Consider the following 26,385-nt stretch of genomic DNA (forward strand, 5'->3'; position numbering starts at 1 on the left):
TGTTGGCTACCTACTCTTTTATCTCATCATACCAACTTTTATCTCATTCAGCTCACATGAAGAAAGATGGGCTGTTACACAAGGGCCTAATTGTTGCCTCCTGTGCGCACAGTTGAAAGAAACTGGCAAAGAATAAGTACTGGATGAAGTGTTGGGTGAAATTTAAAATTAACTTGATATCATCAGAGATATCATAGAATTTACAGTGCAGAAGGAGGCCATTCGGCGCATCGAGTCTGCACCGGCTCTTGGAGAGAGCATTCTACCCAAGGTCAACACCTCCACCCTATCCCCATAACCCAGTAACCCCACCCAACACTAAGGGCAATTTAGGACACTAAGGGCAATTTATCATGGCCAATCCACCTAACCCGCACATCTTTGGACTCTCGGGCTCTGCTTCACAGAACTCCTTTCAGCCAAGAAGGAAGCTATTTGGCCCATTGTGTCTGTGTCGGGCCTCTGATGGAGTGCCTAATGCCCCTCCCGAATATCTTTATCTGTAAATTAATTTTCAGTTTGTGTATTTTATCCACATTTTATAGCCTCCAAAGCTGTTGTTGCTGTTTTTCTAAATTTAATTTCCCACTATGTTTAAGCGCAGGTAACAGCGTTTCATATTTCATTATGAATAAATCATTTCGTTGAAAGTAGAGCAGAAATATTTCTGCAGAAGACCAAGTGACATTCCATTTAGAAATCCTGGCCCCAACACGTGTCAATTTCCAACTTCAAACACCTTCATCATAACCTCCACAAATTATGTTCTGCAAATGATTAATTCTGATTATGAAACAAATGAGAAGATTTTCCTGTCGTCGTCCATTTTTCCCCTTTCAAAAATGACGCAATTCCATTTTCAAAGCCTGAGTTGACCCAGCCTCCACCACACTCTCAGGCAGTGGAGCATCCCTGAGCTGTCAATCCAGACACCGCCTGACCCTTTTGGTGGCAATTGATCCTTCACAAATCAGAGAACAGAATGGAAGCACGTGGCGACAGGACGGGTATTCCACTCGGTCTCTGACGTCAGGGGATGCTGGCGCCCAACGCGCGCATGTGCACACCACAGCCCCGCCCCGCCCCATGATTGCAGGGAGTGGCACGTCTCCAACAGTGAATGGTTTGAAAATGATCGACTTTTCTTTTTTGCACGTTACACGCTGCGTGGACAGCAGATCGTCAGCTGCATTTGCGACGACATGACTCAAAGGATGAAGATAAGCATTAATCACTGAGAAGCCCGAAACCTCCACACGAAAACCCAGCCACTGCCGCGCAAGCGCACTGGCGCCCAGCTGGAACCTAGCCGTCACCGACCGGCATGCTTTGTGCCATGGTGCGCATGCGTACTGCCTGGGAACGGCTGTCCTCGACGAGTGTTAAAAGTTAAAAAGTGAACCGCTTGCAGGATTGATCCATGTTTCCGACTCGGGGTCTAAACACCGGGTACTCGGCGTTCCAGGGGCGCGAATTTTCTACTTCACTCGGTTATTGATTAGGTAGGCAAGCCTTGGTCTGTGTGCAGACGACAAACAAACCTGGCCGATCGATCGGAGGGATCGCCCTCACATTCCCATTCCCCAGTGGGCGACCCTGGCCCGCCTACCGCCTGAACGCCCTGGTATCTGTGAACTGATCACTGACCGTACACCGATAACACTCGTCCGACTGCCCGGCCCATTGCCTCTGTATCCTGGGCTGTACTGTTATTTGGCCCGACTGTGATTGACTGCCGTTTGTTTATCTGTAGTCATAGCCTGCATTTCATGCTTAATTTTACTTTATTTCGATGAGATGCAGAATCTTTTCTTATTGTGGATTATTAGTGTATAAATACTGTCTGATTTAAATTACTTATCAAATCTCTATTTAAATATATAGCCCCTGCTGAAATGGGTTCATGTTTTAGCGCGTTGAAAATATTTATCTTGAAAGACCCTTTCCTTCTGATAATTGGCTGCCCACATTCTTTTTGTTACTATTATTCACTTATAAGTCTGTAACTCGACCCACGGAGTAAATTAGATTAATGGGATAAGTCTGTAAATCTTCAGCAAATTAGATGATTCGATCAATTTAGATTAAATTATGGGGCCAAGGGTGGTGGGTGTGAGAAATGAAGGATCACAAGTTTGATTTGGGAGGTTACAGTGATGGGGATGGATGAACCTGTTTTTATTTAAATTGGTTCCTGCCCCCATAGTTCCTCCATATAGGTGAGCAAGAATAGGGTTGATGAGTGAAGATAGATGCCTTTTGATACGGTCAGTCAAGTTTTGTTTGAGTTTTAATGATCATGGAGGGTGGAGAATAGGTCAGTTAGTCACGTCTGGGGAAGTGAAGATAAAGGTTTCAACACAGACTGAGGATGTGGGTACTGTTACCAGATTTTGCAATGCACAGAATATGGACATGGAATGTAAGCTGACAATCAAATCGGACATTGGGGTTTCTGATAGTCTGGTTAAATCTGATATAATAGTTGGGAATGGGGTTCCGGTGTGTACTCAAGGCACACCTATACCAGTATTTAACTGAAAGAAATGGCAGCTCGTGCAATACTGGATTGACAACAGATTCAGTTGAGGGATTTAGACAAATGGTGGAAAATGAAAGCTGTTGTCATCAGAAGCTTGTTCTACTACGTTTTTGTATGATGGAAGCAAAGAACAATGAGGAAGAGAATGGATCATAGGTCTTCATGCACTTCAGGGGTTACACAGAAGTCTAATGAAGGTGTTCTGGTACAGTTGCATCGATAATAATTAAATTGAGGGCTTTTCTTAAAGGAGAGATGTTGGATGAGGATGGTGGTCTGTGCCGAAGGCTATATGGAAGGCGTAAAAGGGAAACTGGGAAATGCATTCCGGTCACAGTCATGGCAATTTCATTTATACTTTGGTTTGGGTTACAGTGCTGTGGAAACCTGATTTAGAGGTTTTGGGAAAGATGGCGGCCATCTGCCGAAGGCAAGAGGCTCGAGGTCTTTGGAGAGAACCTAAGAAAAACAGAATTAGGCCATTTGACTGCACTGCCAGTCAATAAGATCATGGTTGATCTGATTGTGGCATTAACTCCACTTTCCTGCCAGCTCACTATAACCCTTGACTCTCTTAAAATGCTGTGTCTTTCACTCCATTTCACTCCGCCTTGAATATATTCACTGATCTAGCCTCCACTGCTTTCTGGGGTAGATGATTCCAATGATTAATGACTCGTTATGAAAGAAGAAATTCCTCCTCATTTCATACTTACATGGGAGACCCCTTATTTTGAGGCTGTGTCCCTTAGTTCTACATTCTCCACTAGGGGGAACATCCTCTCAGCATCTAGTATGTCAAGGCCTCTCAGAATGTTCTATGGTTTAGCAAGATCACCTCTCATTCTTCTAAACTCCTGTGAGTATAGTCTCGACCTGATCTAATTTTCTTTATAAGATAAACCCTTCATCCCAGGAGCCAACTTAGTGAAACTTCTCTGATCTTCCTCCAATGTAAGTTCATCCCTCCTTCAAGGAGACCAAAAAACACACAGCATTTTAAGTGTGGCCTCACCAATGCCCTGTACAGTTGCATCAAGACTTCACCACCTTTATATTCTTCCCCCTTGCAATAAAGGGCAACATTCCATTTATCTTCCTAATAATTTGCTGTTCCTGCAGGCTAACGTTTTGTGATTTGTGTACAAGAACAACTGAATCCACCTCTAAAGCTCAGCATTCAGCAGTCTTCCTCTATTGAAATATAGTTTGCTTTTCTGTTTTTCCCACAAGTGGGCAACCTCCCATTTTCCCACAATATAGTTCATCTGCTGTGTTTATGCCCACTTACTTATAGCCCTTTGCAGACTCTTGGCGTCCTCCTCACAACTTGTTTTCCTACTTATCTTTGTATTGTAACCACATTTGATAACAATATATTCTGCCCCTTCATCCAAGTCATTAATATAAATAGCTAATTCCCCAGCACTGGTCGCAGATTACAACCAATTTCTTGCTGGTTTACTCGTGCAAATCGCGACCTCCTTAATCCAATGACCCATTCACCCGTTATTCCTGTCCTTGTCAACTGACAATTGTTTCTGATTCCTGAATGCCTCCAGTTTAAGGAGCTCATCCTTGTTTATATCTTGTGAACTTGCTGCTCCTCATCATGATAACTAACAAGTCTCTTCACCAACTTTCCATTCCTCTGGCTCTTGTCTCTAGCTTTTCCTCCAGTCGTCCAAACCTCATTCGAACTTCCTCCATAAACTTCAAAGGCTTTGCTGTCTTGCAGGCTCTCATTAAAACCAGTCCCTTTGACCAAGCTTTTGGCCACTGTTTCTAATATCTTTCATTTCCATCAACCCATTTATTTGTCGTCTTGCAAATTTTTGAAGTGCTGTGAGATGTCTTTCTTTGTGAAAGGTGCTATGTAACTAAGTTGTTATCTGAGTTGCTGGTGCCACAGGAACGCATACTTGGTGCAGTTGTGAGAGAATGCTGCATTATTGAAGGTGCTGTTAGATGTTAAATCAAGGTCTTGTCTTGAGAGTGGTGGGTCTGTGGAATTCATTGCCACAGAGGGCGGTGGAGGCCGGGACGTTGAGTGTCTTTAAGACAGAAGTTGATAAATTCTTGATTTCTCGAGGAATTAAGGGCTATGGAGAGAGAGCGGGTAAATGGAGTTGAAATCAGCCATGATTGAATGGCGGAGTGGACTCGATGGGCCAAATGGCCTTACTTCCGCTCCTATGTCTTATGGTCTTGTCTGAAAACCAGTGGTTTAGATCCCGTTTCAGAAGTGCTGTTTTCTGTCTTGATAAACTGTCTATGTCAACCAGTACCCTTAACTGGTTGCTGGTCTTGATGCTTATCAGATATTATGTGCCTATTTCTGTTACATTTACAATTTATTACTTTGAAGTGAAATTTACATGTACTACTTTCATATATAATAAGTTATGAATGCAAACCTTTGTTAGAAACTGCTCTGAATTGAGTTTTCAACAGATGAAGTGCTAACCTAATTCAGAGGAAACATATGTAATTTACTTTAGGTCAGAAAATTAGCAACATTTTGATATTCGATTTGAAAGCATTTTTAGCATAATTCGATATGGGAAAGGGTTGAGTGTCAGAAAATTATGTTTTGGTGGAAGAAACCCAATTGCACCAATCATCAGTGTTTCATTGGGACATTGATTTACATGGTTAGGACATGAAAGGAAGTATAATTTTGTTTTTTTATATTCATTCATGGGATGTACGCATCACTGGCAAGGTCAGTATTTATTGCCTATACACAATTGCCCTTGAGAAGTTGGTGGTGTGCCACCGCCACTGCTCTGAATCACTACAGTCAGTGTGTGAAGGTGCTTCTACAGTGCTGTTGAGTAGGGAGCTCCAGTGATCATGAAGGGATGGTGATATGTTTCGAAGTCAGGGTGGTGTGTTAGAGGGAAATTTGCATGTGGTGGTGTTCCCATGTGCCAGGTGTGCTTTTCCTTCCAGGTGGTAGCGGTTGTATGTTTGAGAGTTGCTGTCAAAGAGACCTTTTGTGAGTTGTTGCAGAGAGAGTATCTTTTAGATTATCACGTTGCCCTAGCTTTGGAGGGAGTGAATGTAGTGCCAAGGATTTGTGTTCTCAAACTCGCTGCATCTCTAGCCAAGTTGTTCAAGTTCAGCTATAGCACCAGCATCAACCCAGCAAAGTGGAAAATTGCCCAGGTATGTGTTATTGAACATAGACTGATGGGGTAGTAATTGGAGGCATTAGATTTGTCCTTTTATTTGGTTATGGACAGGGTGCGAATCAAGTGGGCTGCTTTTTGCTCAATGATCTCAAACTTTGAGTGTTATTGGACAAAAACTAATTTAGGCAAGTAGTGTACTCCATCACACTCCTGACTCCTAGCCAGCAATGCCCACATCCCGTGAATAAATAAAGAAAAAAAACACCCTCTGACGTGCTCTTGTAGCCAGTATTATGATCTCGGACTATACCCCCAACAGTGGCTAGGACACTTGTCCGAAACCCCAATATTTTATTTTAATTTTGTAAGATTGAGGAAAGGATACCTCGCTCCAGTAGTGAATTCATGCAAAATAGGGATATGGTATGTTAAAAAAACCTTATTGCTAACACAGTATTAAAATATCTTTAACATCACACAAGCAAATAGTTTACAATTGCCCCTTAAACAATGCTAATCAATACAGTGACATATTAAACCCTGAACTGTTAACTTTATATTCACTTAAACAAACCCATCTCAGGTCAACATCCACTTTTAAATACAGATAGCAGACCCAAACATGCTTGCTTAAAAGATGTTCTTTGAGACTGTTTTAAGAGATGGACTTGAATAACAATGTAGGGTCTCTAAATGAAATGTTCAGAAGCTGTCTTCATGGTTTGACTTCCAGGAACCAACTGAATAATCTTGGCTTCTCTACTAAAATGCCTGGTACACTAGCTCCTCCCATTAGTTACATAATTTTACCAAGTTGAAACACTGGCTGCAATTCTCCGGTTGTCGGGATTAATTTTTCCTGCTGCCAGTGCACCTTCATGAGCTTGTTTCTTGGTGGTGTGGGTGGTTTCAGTGGAAAGTCACATTGACAAGCAGTAGGAAGATATAATTCCGCCACCAGCGAATGGCGCATGACCAAGAAACATGCGTCTGTGGGAACCGGAGTATCTCGCCCAATGTCTACAACTCTCTACTCCCCAGAAAACTCTCTTAATCGAAACAAAAATCCATTAGCACAAGCTTTCCGATGCCTTTAATTGCACCTCCAGCTCTCAAAATGTGTAACTGTCTTTCAAACCCGGATTTTTAAAAATGCTACTGCAGCAGTCGTACACACACTAACTCTGGCTTTTCCCCTTATTGCACCAAATCCATATGAAACAACATATCTGAAATTCCTGCCACACCATCATATTTATCTGGTTGATTCAGTTACGTTTGTGGATGTCGAGGGTGTTGGATTCAGTGATGGTAATGTCATTGAACAGTGGTTTAACTTAGTCTCTATTCATGGAAATGGTCATTGTTGGGCACTTGTGTAGTACAAATGTTACATACCACTTATCAACTCGAGCCTGAATATTGTCCATGTCAGGTTGCACATAATCATGGATTGAGAAGTAGAAAATGGAACTGAATATTCTGGAATCATCCACACTACTTGTATATGATGGTGGGAAGATCATTGATGAAGAAGCTAAAGATGGTTGAATGGAAGACACTATCCTCAGGGCATCCTTTAGCGAAGTTCTGGGACTGAGATTATTGGCCTCTAACAATCGCAACCACCTTCCTTTGAACGAGGTAACACTTCAGGCAGTGGCGAGTTTTCCCTCTGATTCCCAATAACTTCAATTTTGCTCGGGCTCCCTGATGTCACACTCAGTCCCAAATGCTGCTTTGATTTTGAGGGCAAGCTTTCTTGCTCATGTCTGATGAGGACAGGAGCCGACTGGTCCTGGTGAAATCCAAGTAGTGCATCTTGAGTATCTACAGAATCCCTACAGTGCAGAAGAAGGCCATTTAGCCCATCGAGTTGGCACCAACCCTCTGAAAGAGCACCTCACCCAGGCTCATTCATGACTCAACATGGCAGGATCTACAGAACTTTGATCTGATATTTTGGTTGTGGGATTTCTTAGCTCTGTTTATTGTATGCTAGTTCTGCTGTAGGTAGTCCTCTGTAGTAACCTCACTAGTTGGCACATCATGCGGGATATGACTGGTTCTGTTTAAGTTATACTCTTACAGTGCTGTTTAGCACTGGGCTAAATCGCTGGCTTTGAAAGCAGACCAAGGCAGGCCAGCAGCACAGTTCAATTCCTGTACCAGCCTCCCCGAACAGGCGCCGGAATGTGGCGACTAGGAGTTTTTCACAGTAACTTCATTTGAAGCCTACTTGTGACAGTAAGCGATTTTTCATTTCATTTCTGCATTCATGTTTATATTTTGTTGAAATATTTTTTGGAGTAATTGAGGAAAGGAGGCTAAAGCTTGGAATTTCTAAAGTTCGATTGTCCTGAATTGATGTTGATCAAAAGAATTCAACATTTCCATTAACCATTCTGTTTCTGAATTTGAAGTAGGAGCAGAAATAGTCTATTTGGCCCATCTGGTCTGCTCCACCAATCAATAAGATCATGACTGACCTGATATGATCATCCTCAATCCACTTTCCTGCCTTCTCCCAATAACAATTTGTTTCTCTTACTGATTAAAAATCTGTCTATTTCAGCCTGGAGCAGACTTAACGACCCATCCTCTACAGCCATCTACAGTAAAGAAATCCACTGATACACTGCCCTCTTGAGAGAAGAAATTCCTCCTCCCATCTCTGTCTTAAGTGGGAAACCTCTTACTCAGATTATGCCCTGTAGTCCTAGACTCTCTCACAAGGGGAAACAACCTCGCAGCATCTACCCTGTCAAGCTCCTTGCAAATCCTATATGTCTTTGTAAGGTTGCCTCTCATTCTTCTAAACTCCAATGAGTACAGGTCCAACCTACTCAACCTCTCCTCATAAAAAATTCCTCCACACCCAGGATCAACCTAGTGAACCTTCTCTGGCCTGCTTTCAATGCCAGTCTATTTTTCCTTGGATAAGGGGACCAAAACTGTTCACAGTATTCCAGGTATTGTCTAACTAGTGCCTTGTATAGTTTTGGCAGGACATCCCTATTTTTATACTCCATTCCCTTTGAAATAAATGTCAACATTCCACTTGCCTTCCCAATTACCTGCTGAACGTGCATGCTAGCTTTTTGTGATTTATGCACGGGGACCCCCAAATCCCTCTGTGTTCCTGCAGTCTTCCTTCATTTAAATAATATTCAGCTCCTTTATTCTTCCTACCCATCTGCATAACTTCATATTTTTTGACATATTCCATTTGTCAAGTTTTTGCCCACGCACTCAACCTATCCGTATCCCTTTGTAGACTTGTGTCTTCCTCACCACTTACCTTCCCACCTATTTTTGTGTCATCCGCACACTTTGCAATGGGACATTCACTCCCTCATCCAAGTCATGAATATATATCATTAATAATTGCGGCTCCAACACTGATTCTTATGGCACTCCACTTGTTACAGATTGCCATCTTGAAACTGCCCCTCTTATCTCAACTCTCTGTCTTTTATTTTCTGGAACACTTTCTGCTGCATTGACGACTCACTACTGTTAGTGAGGAGTGCTTTGCAGGGTAAATGAGGCTTGGTTTACTGTTTCCAGTGCCTAGATCGATGCTGCGTGGTTCATCCAGTCCGCTCCTTTTTTAGACTTCATAGCAGTTTGGTGCACCTGAGTGGCTAGCTAGACCATAGAGGGCACTAGGTCAGTCACATTGTGTTGGTGTGGAGTCACATATAGGCCAGACCAGGTAAGGATGGTCGATTTCTTTCCCTAAATTATGTTACTGAAGACAAATCTACAATGGTTTCCTGGTCACTATGACTCAGATTAACTTTTTTTAAATTCCAGAATTATGAATTGAATTCAAAATCCAACAGCTGCCTTGGTGGGATTTGAACCTATGTCCCCAGAGCATCAGAGACTGCCTTTTGTTTATCCTCACTTCCCACTGCTCCCACCGCTTGCATCCTGCTCACTTCACTGCTTCTTCCCCCTTCTACCTTCCAGTTCCCTTGCTGCTCTTGTGGTAGCCAGTCCCATATTCTAACCACTTTGAATAAAGCAACATCTGATTTTGTTTTTGGATTTATTCTATTTTAATCTTGGATTGATGTTCCTTAGTTTTGGACTTCTTACAGTTGGAATTATATGATAAGATAACTTTTAATATAGACCTCTATACGGAAACTTCTGTCTTTTCTTTTCTGGAGAAAAGAGCCCAGTCTGTTGAGCCTTTCCTGATAGTTGTAAATGGCGTACTCGAGAAGAGTTGAGAGGAAGGAACAATTGATATGACCAGACATGTTGGGGATTTTGAGGATGTAACTAATTCTGGGTTGAAGTTTAATTCTCTGTAGTCATGTTTGAAAAGATTACACAGAATTATAAGAATAAAAAGGAAGTGGCTAAACAACCAATTATTCATAGATATGTTGAGTTACATTTGTAACAAAAAGCTCTGACTCCCAACTATACTCCAGTAAAATATAAAATTAGTTAAAGCTTAGCAGTGTCACCAAGCAATTGACAAAACAAGTCTTTCAACAACCTCCTCATAACTGTTCAGGAAGACTGAGTAGAGCACTCGTCCTTGATTTGTTTTGGTTTCCACCCAGGAGAGTGTTCTTCATGTGTTGACCACGACGGTGAATGTTGCCAGCTAATTTGACATGTGAAGCATGGCAGCAAAACCCAAATATTTTCTTGATTGAAAGACCTACATTAACTTTCTAGAAAAATGTAATGGACAATTGTTAAAACTAGAACTATGGTTGTAGATTTGTTTTTAATTGTATCTGTTGGTACAATTATTGTAAATATGTTAATGGAACATCCATAACCTCAGCAATCACAATTCATAGCTCCAGACTAAAACATGTACGTGTAAGTGCATGTTGTCACAGCAACTTTGACTTCTTTGGGGCTCAGTTGGCTGGATGGCTGATGTGGATTAGATTAGTGCTAATAGAATGAAGTTCGATCCCCATTCCGACTGGGGTGGATTCAGGACCTGTCTCCTTGCTCTACCCATGGTGGAAATTGTGACACTGTGGGTTGGATCTGCCTTCAGGCACAGAACTGGAGAATGATATCCATATTTGAAAGAAATTAGACTGTTTTCATCTTTTCCCAAAAGCTTACTGTGAGACATGTGTTATTGTGTTCATAGCTGAATTGAAATTGGATTGGATTTGTTTATTGTCACGTGTACCGAGGTATAGTGAGAAGTATTTTTCTGCGAGCAGCTCAAACAGATCATTAAGTACATGAAAAGAAAGTAAAATAAAAATAAAATACATAATAGGGCAACACAATGTACACAATGTAAATACATAGACATCTGCATCGGGTAAAGCATCATACAGGAGTGTAGTATTAATCAGATCAGTCCATAAGAGGGTCATTTAGGAGTCTGGTAACAGTGGGGAAGAAGCTGTTTTTGAATCTGTTTGTGCGTGTTCTCAGACTTCTGTATCTCCAGCCCGATGGAAGAAGTTGGAAGAGTGAGTAAGCCTGGTGGGAGGGTTTTTTGATTATGCTGCCTGCTTTCCCCAGGCAGTGGGAGATGGAGTCAATGGATGGGAGGCAGGTTTGTGTGATGGACTCTCTGAAGTTTCTTGCGGTCTTGGGCCGAGCAGTTGCCATACCAGGCTGTGATGCCAGGCCAGAGAGGATGTTTTCGATGCTGCATCTGTAAAAATTTGTAAGAGATAATGTGGACATGCCGAATTTCCTTAGTTTCCTGAGGAAGTATAAGCCTGTTGTGCTTTTAACCTATGTGGTTCAATTGCTTCTCTTGATGTTGCAACATTGCTTCTGGATTCCCTCAAGAATCTATCCGTAAGTATATTTTGCATCTGTTTGCTGTCTCTCAGCAACAACTTCTGAAAACACAATCATCAGTTTTTCATATGTTTGCTGATGACATATAGCTGAACCTCCGTACCATGTTTCTCTGCCCTGCCACTGCTGCCACTGATTTGTCATGTTGCTTGGCTGACATCCAATGTCGGATGCGCAAAAATATTGGCCAACTAAATATTGGACCGACCAAAGCTGTAGTCTTCAACCTCCGCCTCTTTGCTCACTATCTACATTGGCTCCAGTTCTCACTGCTTCAATTTTAAAATTTCTGTCTTTTCCTTCAAATCCTTACATGGCCGTGTCCCCTCATTGTCTCTGCAGCCCTCTCCAGCTTTGCGATGCTCAGATTCTGCTCTGTCCAGTTCTATCGTCTTGTCATCCCAAATTTTCATTGATCCACCTTTGGTGTTCGTGCTTTCAGCTGCTTCAGCCTAGGCGCGGGAATCCTTAATCATTTGTCCCCCATCTCCCTCTCTCTTTTTAGATGCTCCTTTAAAACTTACCTCTGGGAGTTCAAGCTGCAATTCAGAGACTGTCTCTGTGGTGCACTTTTTTTTAATGAACAATTTTATTGAGGTATTTTTGGCATATAAAACAATGACATTGGATAGTACTATACAAAAAGAAAAGCAAATAATGCATAGTACAAACCACAACTCCATTCTCGCAAGGACCTGCCTAAACTCTACCATAGCAGACCCCCCCCCCCCCACCGACTCATTACCACTCCAGTTTTCAAAACCCGGGACATGATGTCCGCGAATCCCTGCCAGTACCCCCTGAGTTTAGGGCACAACCAGAACATGTGCACGTGATTAGCCGGCCCAGCGGCGCATCTGGCACACTTGTCCTCCAGTCTGAAGAATTTACTCATCCGGCCCCCCCCAAAAGCTAGGTCCCCCCCCCGCCCCTAGCTGCGTTGCTCCCCCCACAGCACTCCCGTAAGTCAGCTGACTCCTGCTGACCCTGGCCACTCCCGCCACTCCGTCGACCCCCCAATGTGGTAGTTTCCCCCCGCGCCCCCCCCTCTCCTGTCATCAGCGGGCGCTCCAACACTGCCCCCTTCCTTCCCTAGCGCGGGAAAAAGCCCGCGCTGTCCATCAGACCGGCCCCGCCCTCTCTGGCGCATCTCCCTTTTGCGGCCGAATCCCAGCTCCCCCACCTCGGGCCTCCCATCTCCCCTCCCCCCAACGGGGCCCCGTCCTTCCAAGCACCGACGCCCACACTTTCTCAAAACCCCCACTTCTTCGAACCAATTCACCCTACTCCACCCAGCACCCAAGGAAACAATACAGAACAAAATAGAACATCCCCCAAAGCACAGTAACCACAGTAGCCCCCCGCGACCTCCCCCCACAACCGACCCTCAGTCCGTGTCCAACTTTACGGCCTGAATAAAGGTCCCCGCCTCCTCCAGCGTCTCAAAGTAATAGTGCCGGTCCTTAAACGTGACCCACAGTCGCGCTGGCTGCAGCATCCCGAATTTCACCCCTTTCCGATGCAGAACCGCCTTAGCCTGATTGTACCCGGCCCTCTTCTTGGCCACCTCTGCGTTCCAATCCTGGTATATACAGCCCTCTGCATTCTCCCACCTGCTGCTCCACTCCTTTTTTGCCCATCTTAGGACACACTCCCTGTCCGCCAAGCGGTGGAAATGCACCAATACCGCCCGCGGCGGCTTGTTAGACTTGGGCCTCCTCACCAGGACTCGGTGGGCCCCATCCAGCTCCAGGGGCCTCTGGACGGCACCCGCGCCCATCAAGGTGTTCAGCATCGTGACCACATATGCTCCAGCATCCGACCCCGCCACTCCCTCCGGGAGACCCAGAATCCGCAGATTCTTCCTCCTCGACCGATTCTCCATGTCCTCGAACTTCTTCCATTTCTTATGCAGTGCCTCGTGCACCTTCACCGCCAGGCCCAATATCTCGTCCTCATTCTCCGAGGCCTTCTGCCGCACCTCCGGATCGCCGCCCCTTGGGCCTTCTGGGTCTCGACAAGCTTGTTGATCGAAGCCTTCATCGGCTCCAGCAACTCTGCTTTCAGTTCCGTGAAGCAGCGCTTGAGAAACTCCTGCTGCTCTTGCGCCCACGCTGCCTGGTCTCCACCCACCGCCATCTTGGCTTTCCTCCCTCGCACTTTTCGCTGCACCAGAATAACTTTTTTCACCGCTCCACTCCTGGTCCAATCCATACAGTGCCGGGGAAATCATACTGTCACCGCCCCACACTGGGAACCGTCGAACAAATGCCGCTGGGGCCCCTCAAAAGAGCCCAAAAGTCCGTTTCTGGCGGGAGCTGCCGAACGTGCGACTTGGCTCAGCATAGCCAGAACCGGAAGTCCCCCAACCTGCCCGTTTTTGAACACGACCGATCCAGGCTCGGGTCCAGGACTGTATTAAAATCCCCATCCATGATCAGTTTGCTCGAGTCCAACCCCAAGTTGCTGGGAGATTCCCTAGCAACCTCCTGATAAAATCCATATCGTCCCAATTAGGGGCATACACACTAACCAAGACTACTCTCACCCCTGCGAGCTTACCCCTAACCATAACAAATCTGCCGCCCCCATCCACAACTGTACCCTCCGACTCAAATTGAACCCTTTTATTAATCAGGATCGCAACCCCCCTAGCCTCAGTGTTGAGCCCCAAATGAAAGACCTGATTAACCCAGCCCTTCCTTAGCCTAACCTGGTCTGCCTGACTACCTGGTCCGCCTTCAGAACCCGCAAATGCGCGAACACACGCGCCCTCTTCACTGGCCCGTTTAGCCCTCTAACATTCCAGGTGATCAGTCTGGTTGGGGGGCACTTCGCCCCCCCCCCCCCCCCACCCCCTCCCTTTGCCGATCAGCCATCCCCTTTCCTTGGCCAGCCATGTGTCGCGCATCCTCTGGCCCGCCTCCTGGCCGGCTCCACCCATGACCTCCCCAATGTTGCCATGTCCAATTTCCATCCTCGTCAGCAGATCAAACCCGCCCCCCCTCCCCCTCCCAGCAACACCATCCTACCACCTAACCCCTGCTCTAATTTAACTAGATGAACCCCCCCCCCCCCACCTGGCTTCCGTTGACTAGCCCACCCAGTTAGCCTGGTGGCTCCCAGCTTCGGCACCAGTGCGTTTCTCACCCATTGTTCCCCGGCTCTCTTCCCCCCCCCCCCCCCCCCGGCCAATCCAAACCACTTCCCCAAACCAGTCCTGCTTAAACAATACTCTCTACAAGTCCGAAACATCCCCGACAATAGTGCAATTTAAATCAAACAAATAGAGATAAGTAGTGCCAGGCACTCTCAGCCCTTCCCCTCCAAACACAGAAAAAGATTGCAAAAAATTCCCCCAAAACCCCCATCATAACCGCACCTTTTTAACTATTTTCTTTTTTATATTTTCCCCCGACCAAAACTCCAACCAAACAAGTAACCCAAAAAGGAAACATTTCAAGGAAACCGCGAAAAAGAACAAGAAAAACACATCGCAACCAAAATACATCCACCTAAAAAGGTTGAAAAAACAAAAAGAACGGACCCAAGCATGCAGGCATTTCTCACAGCGAGAGAGGGAAACAAAATAGACTTAAAAGTTCTACCATGAGTCTTAACAGTCCTCCGCTCAGGGCCAGCCCTTGCTTCTTAACAAAGTCCATCGCCTCCTCGGGTTCCTCGAAATAGTGGTGCTGACTCTCATCCGTAACCGGCAGTCGCGCCGGAAAAAGCAGCCTGAATGTCACCTTGTTCTTATACAAAATCTCCTTCACCTGCCTGTAGCCTCCCCTCCTCCTGGCCACCTCAGTACTCGGGTCTTGGTAAACACGCAGGGTGCTATTGTCCCAAGTACAGCTTTGTGTGCTCTTGGCCCATTGCAGAACCCGCTCCTTGCCCAGCTACCTGTGGAACCAGACCACCATCGCTCGTGCAGGACCCCCTCGTCGCGGCTGCCTCATCTGCACTGTGCCCTGTCCACCACCGGCGGGCGAGGGAACACCTTGTTCCCCAGCAACTTCTGAAACATACCCTCCACATACGCGGCAGCATCCAGCTCCTTCGCCCCCTCCAGGAGGCCAACGATTCTTACATTCTGCCGGCGAGATATGTTGTACAGGTCCTCCTGCCTTTCCAGGAGCATTTTCTGCTGATCCCTCAACCTCCGAATCTCCACGTCCGCCACCGTTTAAAAGTCGGCCTGCTCCTCCACCGTCTTCTGCAGCTTCTGGAGCTTCTCAGCCTGATCATCCAGCCTTTTTTCCAATCGGTCCATCGACTTCTGGAGTGGCTCCAAGTTATCGCGCTTCAGAGCTAAAAAGCCCTCCTGCATGGCCATTTGCATGGCAGCTGCTCCATTGTAGGCTGGGCTGTCGGCGCCTTGCTCTGGATATCGGCCATATTGGTCTCTCTCACAGTCTCCACCCTGCCCTTGCTTGACCACTTCTTCTGTTTACGGTCCCTCCGGCTTCTTAAGTCCATACAACTCTGTATGGGCTCAGTGCCTGAGTACTATTGCTTTCCAGTTCTGCGCTCAAAGGCGCAAAAAAGTCAGGGGAACAGGTCCAAACGTCTGACCGAAACGGGAGCCACCAAATGTGCGACCTAGTCCCTCCTAGCCGCCACCGGAAGTCCCTCTGTGGTGCACTATTGAATGACTGCTGTATTGTTGGAGCTGTCATCAGGATGATAGATTAAAACAAGAATTCATCTGCCCACTCAGGTGAATGTTAAAGATTCTGATGGCACTATTTGAAGCAGGTGAGTTCTTTTGGGGACCTGACCAATATCTATCTCTCTGCGACGAGCAGCAGATTATCTGGTCATGTATCTGCCTTCTGTTTATGCAATCTTGCTTGCCACATATAAGCTATTGTGTTGAACAACGTTACTTTTGAAGTGTAACTTTAAAAAAAAAAAAATTTTTTTTTTTTTTAAATTCACCTTTTTCACATTTTCTCCCAAATTTAAACCCAACAATAAATAATAATCAGTAACACATGTAATGTCAATTCCCATATCAATAACAACGATCCCATCCTCCCACCAAACTCCAGACATTGGCCCGCATGTTAACATAAACAAATGACGAAGAGGAATCAGGAATCACCCATAGCCACCATTAACACATACAGTCCCTCCAGCCCTCCCAGCCCCCAACCCCTCTAATGTTCGATGTGATTCAATTCTCGAAAGTGCATAATGAATAATGCCTATGAATTGTAGAATCCCTCCATCCTTCCCCTCAGTTCAAATTTGACCTTTTCAAGCGTCAAGAATTCCAGCAGGTCCCCTTGCCACGCAAGGGCACAGGGGGGAGAGGTTGATCTCCGCCCTAACAAGATCCGCCTTCGGGTGATCAACGAGGCGAAGGCTGCAACATCTGCCTCCGTGCCCATTTCCAACCCCGACTGGTCCGACACCCCGAATATGGCTTCCCGAGGGCCCGGGTCCAGTTTCACGTGCACCACTTTAGAGATTACCATAAACATCTCCTTCCAGTAATCCTCCAGCTTTGGACAGGAGCAAAAAAATAGGAATGTGGTTTGCGGGGCCCCGTCCGCAACGTTCACATACATCTTCTACCCCCTCAAAGAGCCGGCTCATCCTCGCCCTTGTAGGATGCGCTCTATACACCACCTTCAGCTGTATCAGTCCCAACCTCACACACAAGGTGGAGGCGTTCACCCTCCGGAGCACCTCACACCAGAACCCCTCCTCCATACCCTCTCCCAACTGTTCCTCCCACTTTTCCTTGATCCCTTCTAGTGGCTCCTTCTCCTCCAAAATAGCCCCGTAAACCGCCGATACTACCTCCTTCTCCAGTCCCCCTGTCGTCAGCACCTCCTCCTGCAATGTGGAAGTCGGCTCTACTGGGAAACTCTTGATCTCCTTTCTGGCAAAGTCTCGAACCTGCATGTATCTAATATTTCACCTTGCTCAAGCCCATACTTCGCTCCCAGCTCCTTCAATCCCACAAAACGATCCCCAAGAAACAAATCTTTTAGTGTGCTAATTCCTTTCTCCTCCCATCTCCGAAAATTTCCATTCCACTTCCCTGGCTCAAATCTATGGTTCCCCCGAATCGGCATTTCCCTTGACCCTGCCCCCAACCCGAAGTGCTGTCGAAACTGCCTCCAAATTCTCAACGAAGCTATTACTACCGGTCTCCCTGAGTATCTCCCCGGGGCCGTCAGGAGCGGCGCTGTCGCTAGAGACTTCAATCCCGACCCTCTACCCAAACTCACCTCCATTCTGACCCATTGGGAGTCAACCCCCCTGACCCAGCTCCGTATCTTCTCCACATTCGCCGCCCAGTAATAATATATCAAGTTCGGAAGACCCAAACCCCCTGCCTGCCTTCCTCTCTGGAGTAGCACCTTTCTAATTCTGGCCACCTTCCCTCCCCATATGAATGAGGTAATCATCCCTTCAATCTCGCTTTAAAAAAAAATGCCTTTGGCAAACATTGAAAAATAAACCGCAATCGCGGCAGCACATTCACTTTAACCGCCTGTACCCGACCTGCCAATGACAGAGGGAGACCATCCCACCTTGCCAGATCAGCTTTCACCCTCCCCACCAAACTAGAAATGTTATACCTATGGAGCCCCCCCCCCCATAACCTCGAGCAACCTGCACCCCCAGGTATCTAAAGTGAGTCCCTGCCTTACGGAATGGCACACTCCGTGGGATCCTTATCTTTCTTAAGTAACAGGGAAATCAATGCCTGCCCTAAAGTTTGTGGTAACACCCCCTTTCCTATCGCCTCCTCAACATCCCCACCATCAGCGGTACCAGCTTATTTTTGAATTCTTTATCATATTTCACCGGAAACCCATCCACCTTCCCCGACTGCATCCTCTCAATCACATGTTTTATCTCCTGCTCCACTATTGCCCCCTCTAATGTAGCCCTGTCCCCATCCCCTAACCTCGGGTACTCCAGCCCATATAGAAATTCCTGCATCTCCTGTCCTCCCCTGGGTGGCTCTGACTGTACAGCCTCTCATAGAATTCCTTAAAGACCTTGTTAATCTGATCTGGAGCTACCACCAACTTCCTTGCCCTGTCCCGCACCTGGACAATTTCCCTTGCCGCAGCCTCCCTACGTAGCTGATCCGCCAACGAGCCTTTTCTCCATGCTCATAAACTGCCCCCCCTTGCTCGCCTCAATTGTCGTACCGCCTTCCTGGTAGATAGTCGGTCAAAGCTCGCCTGGAGTTCCTTCCTCTTTTCCAACTGCGCTGGGTCCCTATCTTCTCCTGTATACCTCCAGCATCTCATCTATTACTCTCTGATATTCCAACCTCTCCTCTTTGTCTAGCCTAGCCTTGAACGAGATCACCTCGCCCATCACCACTGCCTTTAAAGCCCCCCAGAAAACCGCCTTTGACACCTCACCCGTGCAGTTAAAACCTACATATTCCTCGATTACTTTTTCAATTTTGTCACAGAACTCTCAGTCCCCCAACAGTCCCACATCTAACTCCCACCCTGGTCTCTGTACCATCCCCTTCTCCAGTACCATGAAGTGTAACTATTTTTATAATAAATTTGCTGTGATGTGCTTTGGGATATCCTGAGATTGCAAATGGTGCTATATAAAGGTAAATGTTATAACATTTAATGCTTCCCAAATTCAAAAATCTTCCCATATTCAAAATGTAACTGATACTTGAAAGTTGATAATTTTAAAATGATCACCTTGGCCCAGAATTTGCTCTGCAAATAATAGAGTTTTACCGCAAGGCCAATGTTAAGGTGTAAACCCAGCAATTTGTGGTGAGGAAGAGATATGGTGACATTGACAATTTGTGCCTCTCTGTCACGAGCTTCATGACATCGGACCTAGCCATCCACCTCCCTGTGAGTTTGAAGAAATTGATGCATTTGCATGATTGCAACAAATAAAGTCCTTGCAATAATTTGGGTCTGGTACTTAATGATGTAAGGACTCTTTGTTTTAATGATTAGATTTATGCTCTTGCAATATCACTCAACATTTCTGGTGCAAAAAGGGAATAGTTAAATCTGAAGTCTCTCTCCTGGAGATTGCAAATCGTTCCTAGATTTATCATTTGAATTTTTGAAATTTTGTGACATTTTCTTTGTCACTTTTCATTGTCTGAATTGTGTTTTCTATCTTTAGTGGTTAGAGAGGAGTCCGAAAAAGAGAATTAAAACAAATGGTTTATTACTAAAGTTATATACAAATAACAGTCCGTGCCCCAGCTACTCTGTAGCTTGGCTCCTACCTGGACCGGCTTTTAATGTCCAGAATTAACTATCCTACTGATGGGTCTCCACCCTCAACGGGGGAGCTCATACTCCACGAGGCTCACTGGGAGATTAATTGGGTTGTTCCCCTGGGCTCATTGGGGTTATATAACACTCCCTCCTTTATTTCTCTTCCTGTACCTAATTTGACTAATTCCTTATTTCCTGTTATTGCTTTTTGTTTCTTTCTCTCGCGTTAATCTCACTGAGAGTTAGAAAACTAGTCCTGTCATTCACAAAGCTCCTACATGCTTGTTAACTTCACTGCCCTGTTATCAGCCCACACTTCCTGTAACTAATGATACAAACGGTTTTTGAGTTGAACGATTTGGGGTGGGGGGTAAGAATTATTATTTTTTCTTCAGCTGCATTCTGCCATACAGATAGTCGGTCTTTACCCATTCTCCAGATAAATGTAATTTTCTGAGCTATATCTTCAGTTCTTTTCATTTGTTGATTCAGCCCACAGATAATCTTTCGTTTGATGTGGGGCAGCACGGTAGCATTGTGGATAGCACAATTGCTTCACAGCTCTAGGGTCCCAGGTTCGATTCCGGCTTGGGACACTGTCTGTGCGGAGTCTGCACATCCTCCCCATGTGTGCGTGGGTTTCCTCCGGGTGCTCCGGTTTCCTCCCACAGTCCAAAGATATGCAGGTTAGGTGGATTGGCCATGATAAATTGCCCTTAGTGTTGGGTGGGGTTACTGGGTTATGGGGATAGGGTGGCGGTGTTGACCTTGGGTAGGGTGCTCTTTCCAAGAGCCGGTACAGACTCGATGGGCCGAATGGCCTCCTTCTGCACTGTAAATTCTATGACTATGTATATTTTGTTAGTGTGTTAGCTTAATTTTCAGGTCTGAAATTATGGAGAAGTATTTTTGCCCTGGTGGTTTACATTTTACAAATGGTTCATTCTGGTGTTTTAGTTCTGGGTTTTAGTAACATTTTCTTCAGAGTTGCTTCTAAGAACTAGCGTGCACCTTTATATTCCCCATTCTGGATCTGTATTTTGTTTACTAGCTCCAACACTAGTCCCATTATGATGTGTAAAATCATAGATATCGCAGAAAGAGGTCATTTGTCCCATCTTGTCTGCCAGAGCCCTCCAAAACTATTTCCACTGCACTGTATGTTTGCCATAGCTTTGCTTTAAATGTATATTCCTGTATTCCATTTCCCTTTTTGAGACATAATGGTCTTTGTTTTAATTACTTCCCATTGCAAAGCAATCCCTGCTCCAGCAAACCTCCTCAGTCTACAGATGGTAACCTTTCTCCTCCCTTTCAGCGACCATTTTTAAATTGATAGTGGAAAAGGTCTCTCCCTATTCAATTGATCAAACCTTGATTAATTTTAGACTTGAGAAAACAGAAGAAGGAAATGCTGTATCAAATGGTGGTTTGGCCATAAACTGCGAGACAGATTTATTAAAATAAACAGTGGCAAAGTCTTTACGGAAATTTGCACTTTTTACAGAACTATCAATTCATTTTTTGTTACAGAAAATAATAGAAAATTGTTGTTGCTAATATTCTCAATACTAATTCTGTATGGAATGTTTCTCGCGTTGCCTGAAGGAGCTTCAAGCCTGCCCTGTGGTCTCTCGAGCTGATGATCTGAGATATGTATCTGATGTTCCTAACTTTTATGTTCGAATCAAAAAAATATACTCAAATAAAACTGACAATCTAACAACAGCTTGAAATGTTACTCTTTAAATTGTTAGCAGTTTCCGTTCTTTGAACCCAATTTCAACAGACCAGCAAAGAAAATGGCATGTGTAGAGAAAGAAAATAAAGGATTTCTTGTGTTACAAAATGTTACGAAACTCCTGCAATAGTCTCTTGGTTAGCTCATGCTCTCAGTTTTTCAGCCTGGCTTGAACATATGTACTGAATGCCAGTAGCCATTATGTCCAGTGTTCTCTAGAGTACACTGCAGTTTTAGACACACCAGTATAGAAAACACTGGGATAATCAAGTGAACAGTGTAGATTTTCCAAGAAAGTAGGGATGAAGAACTATAATTTTGAGCAAAGTTTAAGATATTGAGATAACTTCAACTGAAGCACAGATGGCTCATAGACAATTGAAGTGAATTTTTCAGAATTATGAAGTTTTATGAATCCAGAAAAACATTCCTCTGTTTGGAGAATCAGTGATAACATATTTTGCCGTGGGGGAATAGTTGAGATAGCGATTGTTAGGTCTTTTAAGAGGAAACTAGATAAATATTTTGAACCATATGAAGGTACAGAGCAAACGGGATAGATCAGGACAGTGGGATTAGATTGGTGAGACCATGAACTGACTGGCTGTCTTCTGTAGTCCTTGACCTTTATCCTTGCTTACTGGCAAGGCACATGCAACTTTTCAGAAAAGTGCTCATTCATATTACCATTCCTTCACACATTTCATTCTGTTGGGGGAAAGCTTTGTACTTTTTAGAGCATATTTCCTTCCAACTCATCAAGGCCATGAGTTTCAGTTTGGCTGTTGTTGTGGTACTCTGAACTGGAAGTCAGGAATTAATGGCAAGCTATTGGACTGAGGAAGCACTGTATTTTTGGAGTGTGGTCTTTCAGTTGAGGCTTTCGGGTGCCGCATAATAATAATCTTTGTTAGAAGATAGAGGGAATGGAAAAGAAGTAGGTAACAGCAGCAACGAGGAGGAGGAGGGGGGGGGGGTAGGAATCGGACGGACTCTCAGGGATGTTATTGTATATGTATAAGTATTTGGTATATGTAATTGTATATTGGATTGTTGGACTGTATTTTTGGAGAGTATTTATTTTGGACAAGGCAGTTGCCATTTAGTTTAGTTTTTTGTTTTTTTGTTTTTGTTTATATATATTATTTATTTATTTGTTTAAAACTGGCCACGGTTATTTATATTGCTTTATTGTTGTGTAAAAGAAACACTACGTATTGTTACGTTTGGCCAAAAAACTTGAATAAAATATATTTTTTTTAAAAAAATCTTTGTTAGTGTCATAAGTAGGCTTACATTAACACTAATGAAGTTACTGAAAATCATGCTTGCTGGGGTGGACGTAGCTCTATTTGAAGGATACAGTTCTCATGGTATTTTAGCCAATATTTATGCCGCTAGTATCATCAAAGCCAATTAATTTATCATTATCTCATTTACTGTTAGTGGAAATTTGAGTCAATATTTGTGCTGGATTTGCATGCATACCAGCACTTTCATTCCTTGAATGAAATGCATTCTGTGATGGTGAGAATGTGGGCGATTCCATATTTTCCTTTCAGTCCTTACTGCAACTTAAGCAAAAGGTGAGGTTTCTCTATGAAGTAGTTTATATAGCTTTGATTGGTGTTTTTTTGTTGGTTGGCCCCACAGAGAAAGGAAAAGAATCTTGAAAAGGTAATGTGATTACATGATTATTTTGAGATGCGTTCACAAAGTCATGCAATCGTAGTATCTGTCTTGATTCGATTTTCAAACAGGAATACATTCTCTGGATTCCACAAGGTAACACGTTCTTGCAAATTGTCAGCCAAATTTACATTCCCCATTTGAATTTCTATCATCATGCCTAATGTCAGTGTACTCGGTGACGTTTTGGTTGTAAACCTGTTCCTAATTGCTCAACTTTTTCATTTTGGAAATATTGCTTCACTAAATCATTTGAGAGAATTGTTTCACACAGCAGAAAAGGATGAAGAATAGACAAGTCCTTCATTTGACTATAGAGTCATGTTTCCTTTACAATGACTGATGCTGTCTTGCATGCCCAGCTATTTTCTTTGCACCTCAACAAGATTACATTTTGAACAATCTAATTCTGTTAACCAAACAATAAGTCCAATTTGCTGACTACCTTGGATTGAATTTGCTTTTCGAAAACCTGATCCAGGTTTCTGAACAGATCTTTCAAATTTTTTTTCATGTTCAGCTGGGCACAGGAGAATATAATCGTGGCCAAGATTCTTGAATCCTCAAGGTTTATGACATTAACAAGTTTCTCTGGATTCTTCACTTAAAGGTTTGGATATGATTCATTGTACAGGGTTCCCTTTTATGATGGCTGGATCAGCCTGGCTATTTAAACTTAATCTTGCCCAACTCTCTGACAATTGTCAGACTGAATTATAAAAAGGTCTAGAAATACAGTCCAGCCTCTTGGAAGGTATGGAGACCCAATCAAAAGATGGCAGCATTTGTCTGAAAAGTCAGACCGAAGTGGAGGTTATTCACTGCTTGGAATATATAAGACTTCTTTAAGTTCCCAAGTACCACGCTGTTTAAAAAAAAATAAATAATCCAATGCAGTATGTTCTCAAGCAGCAATTTGTTTGTGTGTGTGAAATCTTTGATAACACCCTTTCATCTTATTTCTGAAGATCTATGCTTTGCTAACATACAAACACTCTTTGTCTATGGAATCACTAGCCTTAATTTAATACATATATATTTATCTTAATCTGTCATAGTGCAAAATGTATTCTCTGTGTGGAATCATTGTGTATTTAACTCCACTTGTGAATTAATTGTCAGACTGTAAACATTTTTGAATATTGGGTATGGGCAACATTCCGTTCAAAATGTTGACACCTCCAGAAATAATTCTCAATGTCAGTCATGGCACAATGTTATGACCACAGCAGATAAGCAGATATCACTGCTGAGCAAGCCAGACTACTGATTATAATTTTTTAAATTGTGAAAATGAGGTATAGCTACTGACCCCAAAAGCATAGAACTCCAGTACACTTTTAGAATTTTAAAAATTAAAAGATTTATTGAAAAGAAAAGGAACATACAAGATTAAAGTCATATAGCTACAACAGTCTTGCAGAACAAACCCCCCAAAATCCTGCTTTGTGAAAAAACAAGTAAACTACCTTCTTGGCAAAACATCTCTTATAGATTCTCACCATAAAAACCCCGTGATATCACCCAAGTCAAGAAACTGTTGTCACTTTTTAGTAAGGATATAATGCATGACTTCTCAAACACTTCACAGTGATGTGGAATTCTGGGCGGCACGGTAGCACAGTGGGTAGCACTGTTGCTTCACAGCTCCAGGTTCGAATTCCGGCTTGGGTCACTGTCTGTGTGGAGTCTGCACGTTCTCCCTGTGTCGACATGGCTTTCCTCTGGGTGGTCTGGTTTTCTCCCACAAGTCCCGAAAGACGTGCTGTTCGGTGAATTGGACATTCTGAATTCTCCCTCTGTGTACCCGAACAGGTCCGGAATGTGGCGACTAGGGGCTTTTCACAGTAACTTCATTGCAGTGTTAATGTAAGCCTACTTGTGAAAATAAAGATTATTAAATTAAAAGGAGGCCCAGGAACATACTTTTCAAAAATAAAAACTAATGAGGTAAAGATGCATTGGTGCTAACGTTTAAAAAAAATTCCCTAGATTCTGGAAAGGTTCCATCAGACTGGGATGTAGAAAATATTCTATTCAAGAAGGGAGGGAGACAGAAAACAGGAAATTATAAGCCAATTGTTACGATAAAGATGTTTGAATTGATCATGAAAGAGGATACAGCTGGACACTTAGACAGGCTCAAGGTGATCGGGAAGAATCAGCATATTTTATGACAGGAAAATCACATTTAACCGATTTATTAGAGTTTGTTTGAAGGATTTAACTTTGCTGTGGATAGAGGGAGTCTGTAGATGTACTGTATTTAGATTTCCAGAAGCCACTTGTTAAGGCACCACTTCAGTTACTGCAGAAAATAAAAGCTCATGGTAGAGGGGGGAAAATATTATCCTGCATTTTTAATTTGAGTTACAAGGTTTAGCTGGCTGGCAGAAAACATAGAGTATACATAAATAGGTATTTGTCTGATTTGCAGGATGTGACAAGTGGAGTCCCACAGGGGTCTGTGCCAGGCCCTCAACTTTTTATAATTTGCATCAATTATTTTGGTGAGAGGAGCAAAGCCATTTGCAGATGACACAAAAGGTAGGAAAATAGGAGCTGTAGATGGATATAGATAGGTTGAGGGATTGGGAAAAATCTGGCAGATTGGGTGTAATGTGGGAAACTGTGAAGTTTCACTTGGGCAGAAAGAATAAAAAAGCAGACTATTACTTAAACCAGGGGTTTTCAAAGTGCGGGTTGCGACCTGCCGGTTGGTCGCGGACAGGTATTGAGGGTTATGGTGGAAGCGCTCAACGGCCGCTAATGGCTTTTAAATTGAGAATGGCGGCCATTGCCGCCTTTTAAATGAAAAGAAATGAGACTGTGTTCAGCCTTCTGGCCAGAAGTGGCAGCAGAAGGCAGGTCACATGCCCTGTATGTACATTTGAAGTCAAGTGCCCTCTGTGTACATGCTTCTGGCGCCAAATCACCGAGCAGATGGATCGTTGACTTAAACTACGAGATGGCCAGAGACTCAAATAGGCAGTGTACCTACTGGACAGGATCTCTCAACAGAATATGAAATGAAATGAAATAAATTGCTTATTGTCACAAGTAGGCTTCAGTGAAGTTACTGTGAAAAGCCCCCAGTGGCCACATTCCGGCACCTGTTAGGGAAGGCTGGTACGGGAATTGAACTGTGTTGCTGGCCTGCCTTGGTCTGCTTTCAAAGCCAGCTCTTTAGCCTTGTGCTAAACCAGATTGAGA

General features: G+C 44.0%; 1 protein-coding gene across 3 annotated transcripts in view; it reads left to right on the plus strand.

The window, feature by feature from the left end:
* Positions 1-1,087: 1,087 nt before the first annotated feature.
* Positions 1,088-26,385, plus strand: part of fer (fer (fps/fes related) tyrosine kinase) — a 414,420-nt gene continuing 389,122 nt past the window's right edge. Inside the window, exon 1 of one of the 3 annotated variants that reach the window (XM_072516399.1) lies at positions 1,088-1,502. The gene's annotated coding sequence lies outside the window, so the exon portion shown is untranslated. Of the gene's footprint in view, positions 1,503-23,692; positions 23,783-26,385 lie in introns of those variants that run through there. The other 2 variants (XM_072516401.1, XM_072516400.1) reach the window with 2 other exon arrangements.

Source organism: Scyliorhinus torazame, chromosome 9, assembly GCF_047496885.1.
Source record: "Scyliorhinus torazame isolate Kashiwa2021f chromosome 9, sScyTor2.1, whole genome shotgun sequence".
In the NCBI taxonomy this organism is placed as follows: Eukaryota; Metazoa; Chordata; class Chondrichthyes; order Carcharhiniformes; family Scyliorhinidae; genus Scyliorhinus; species Scyliorhinus torazame.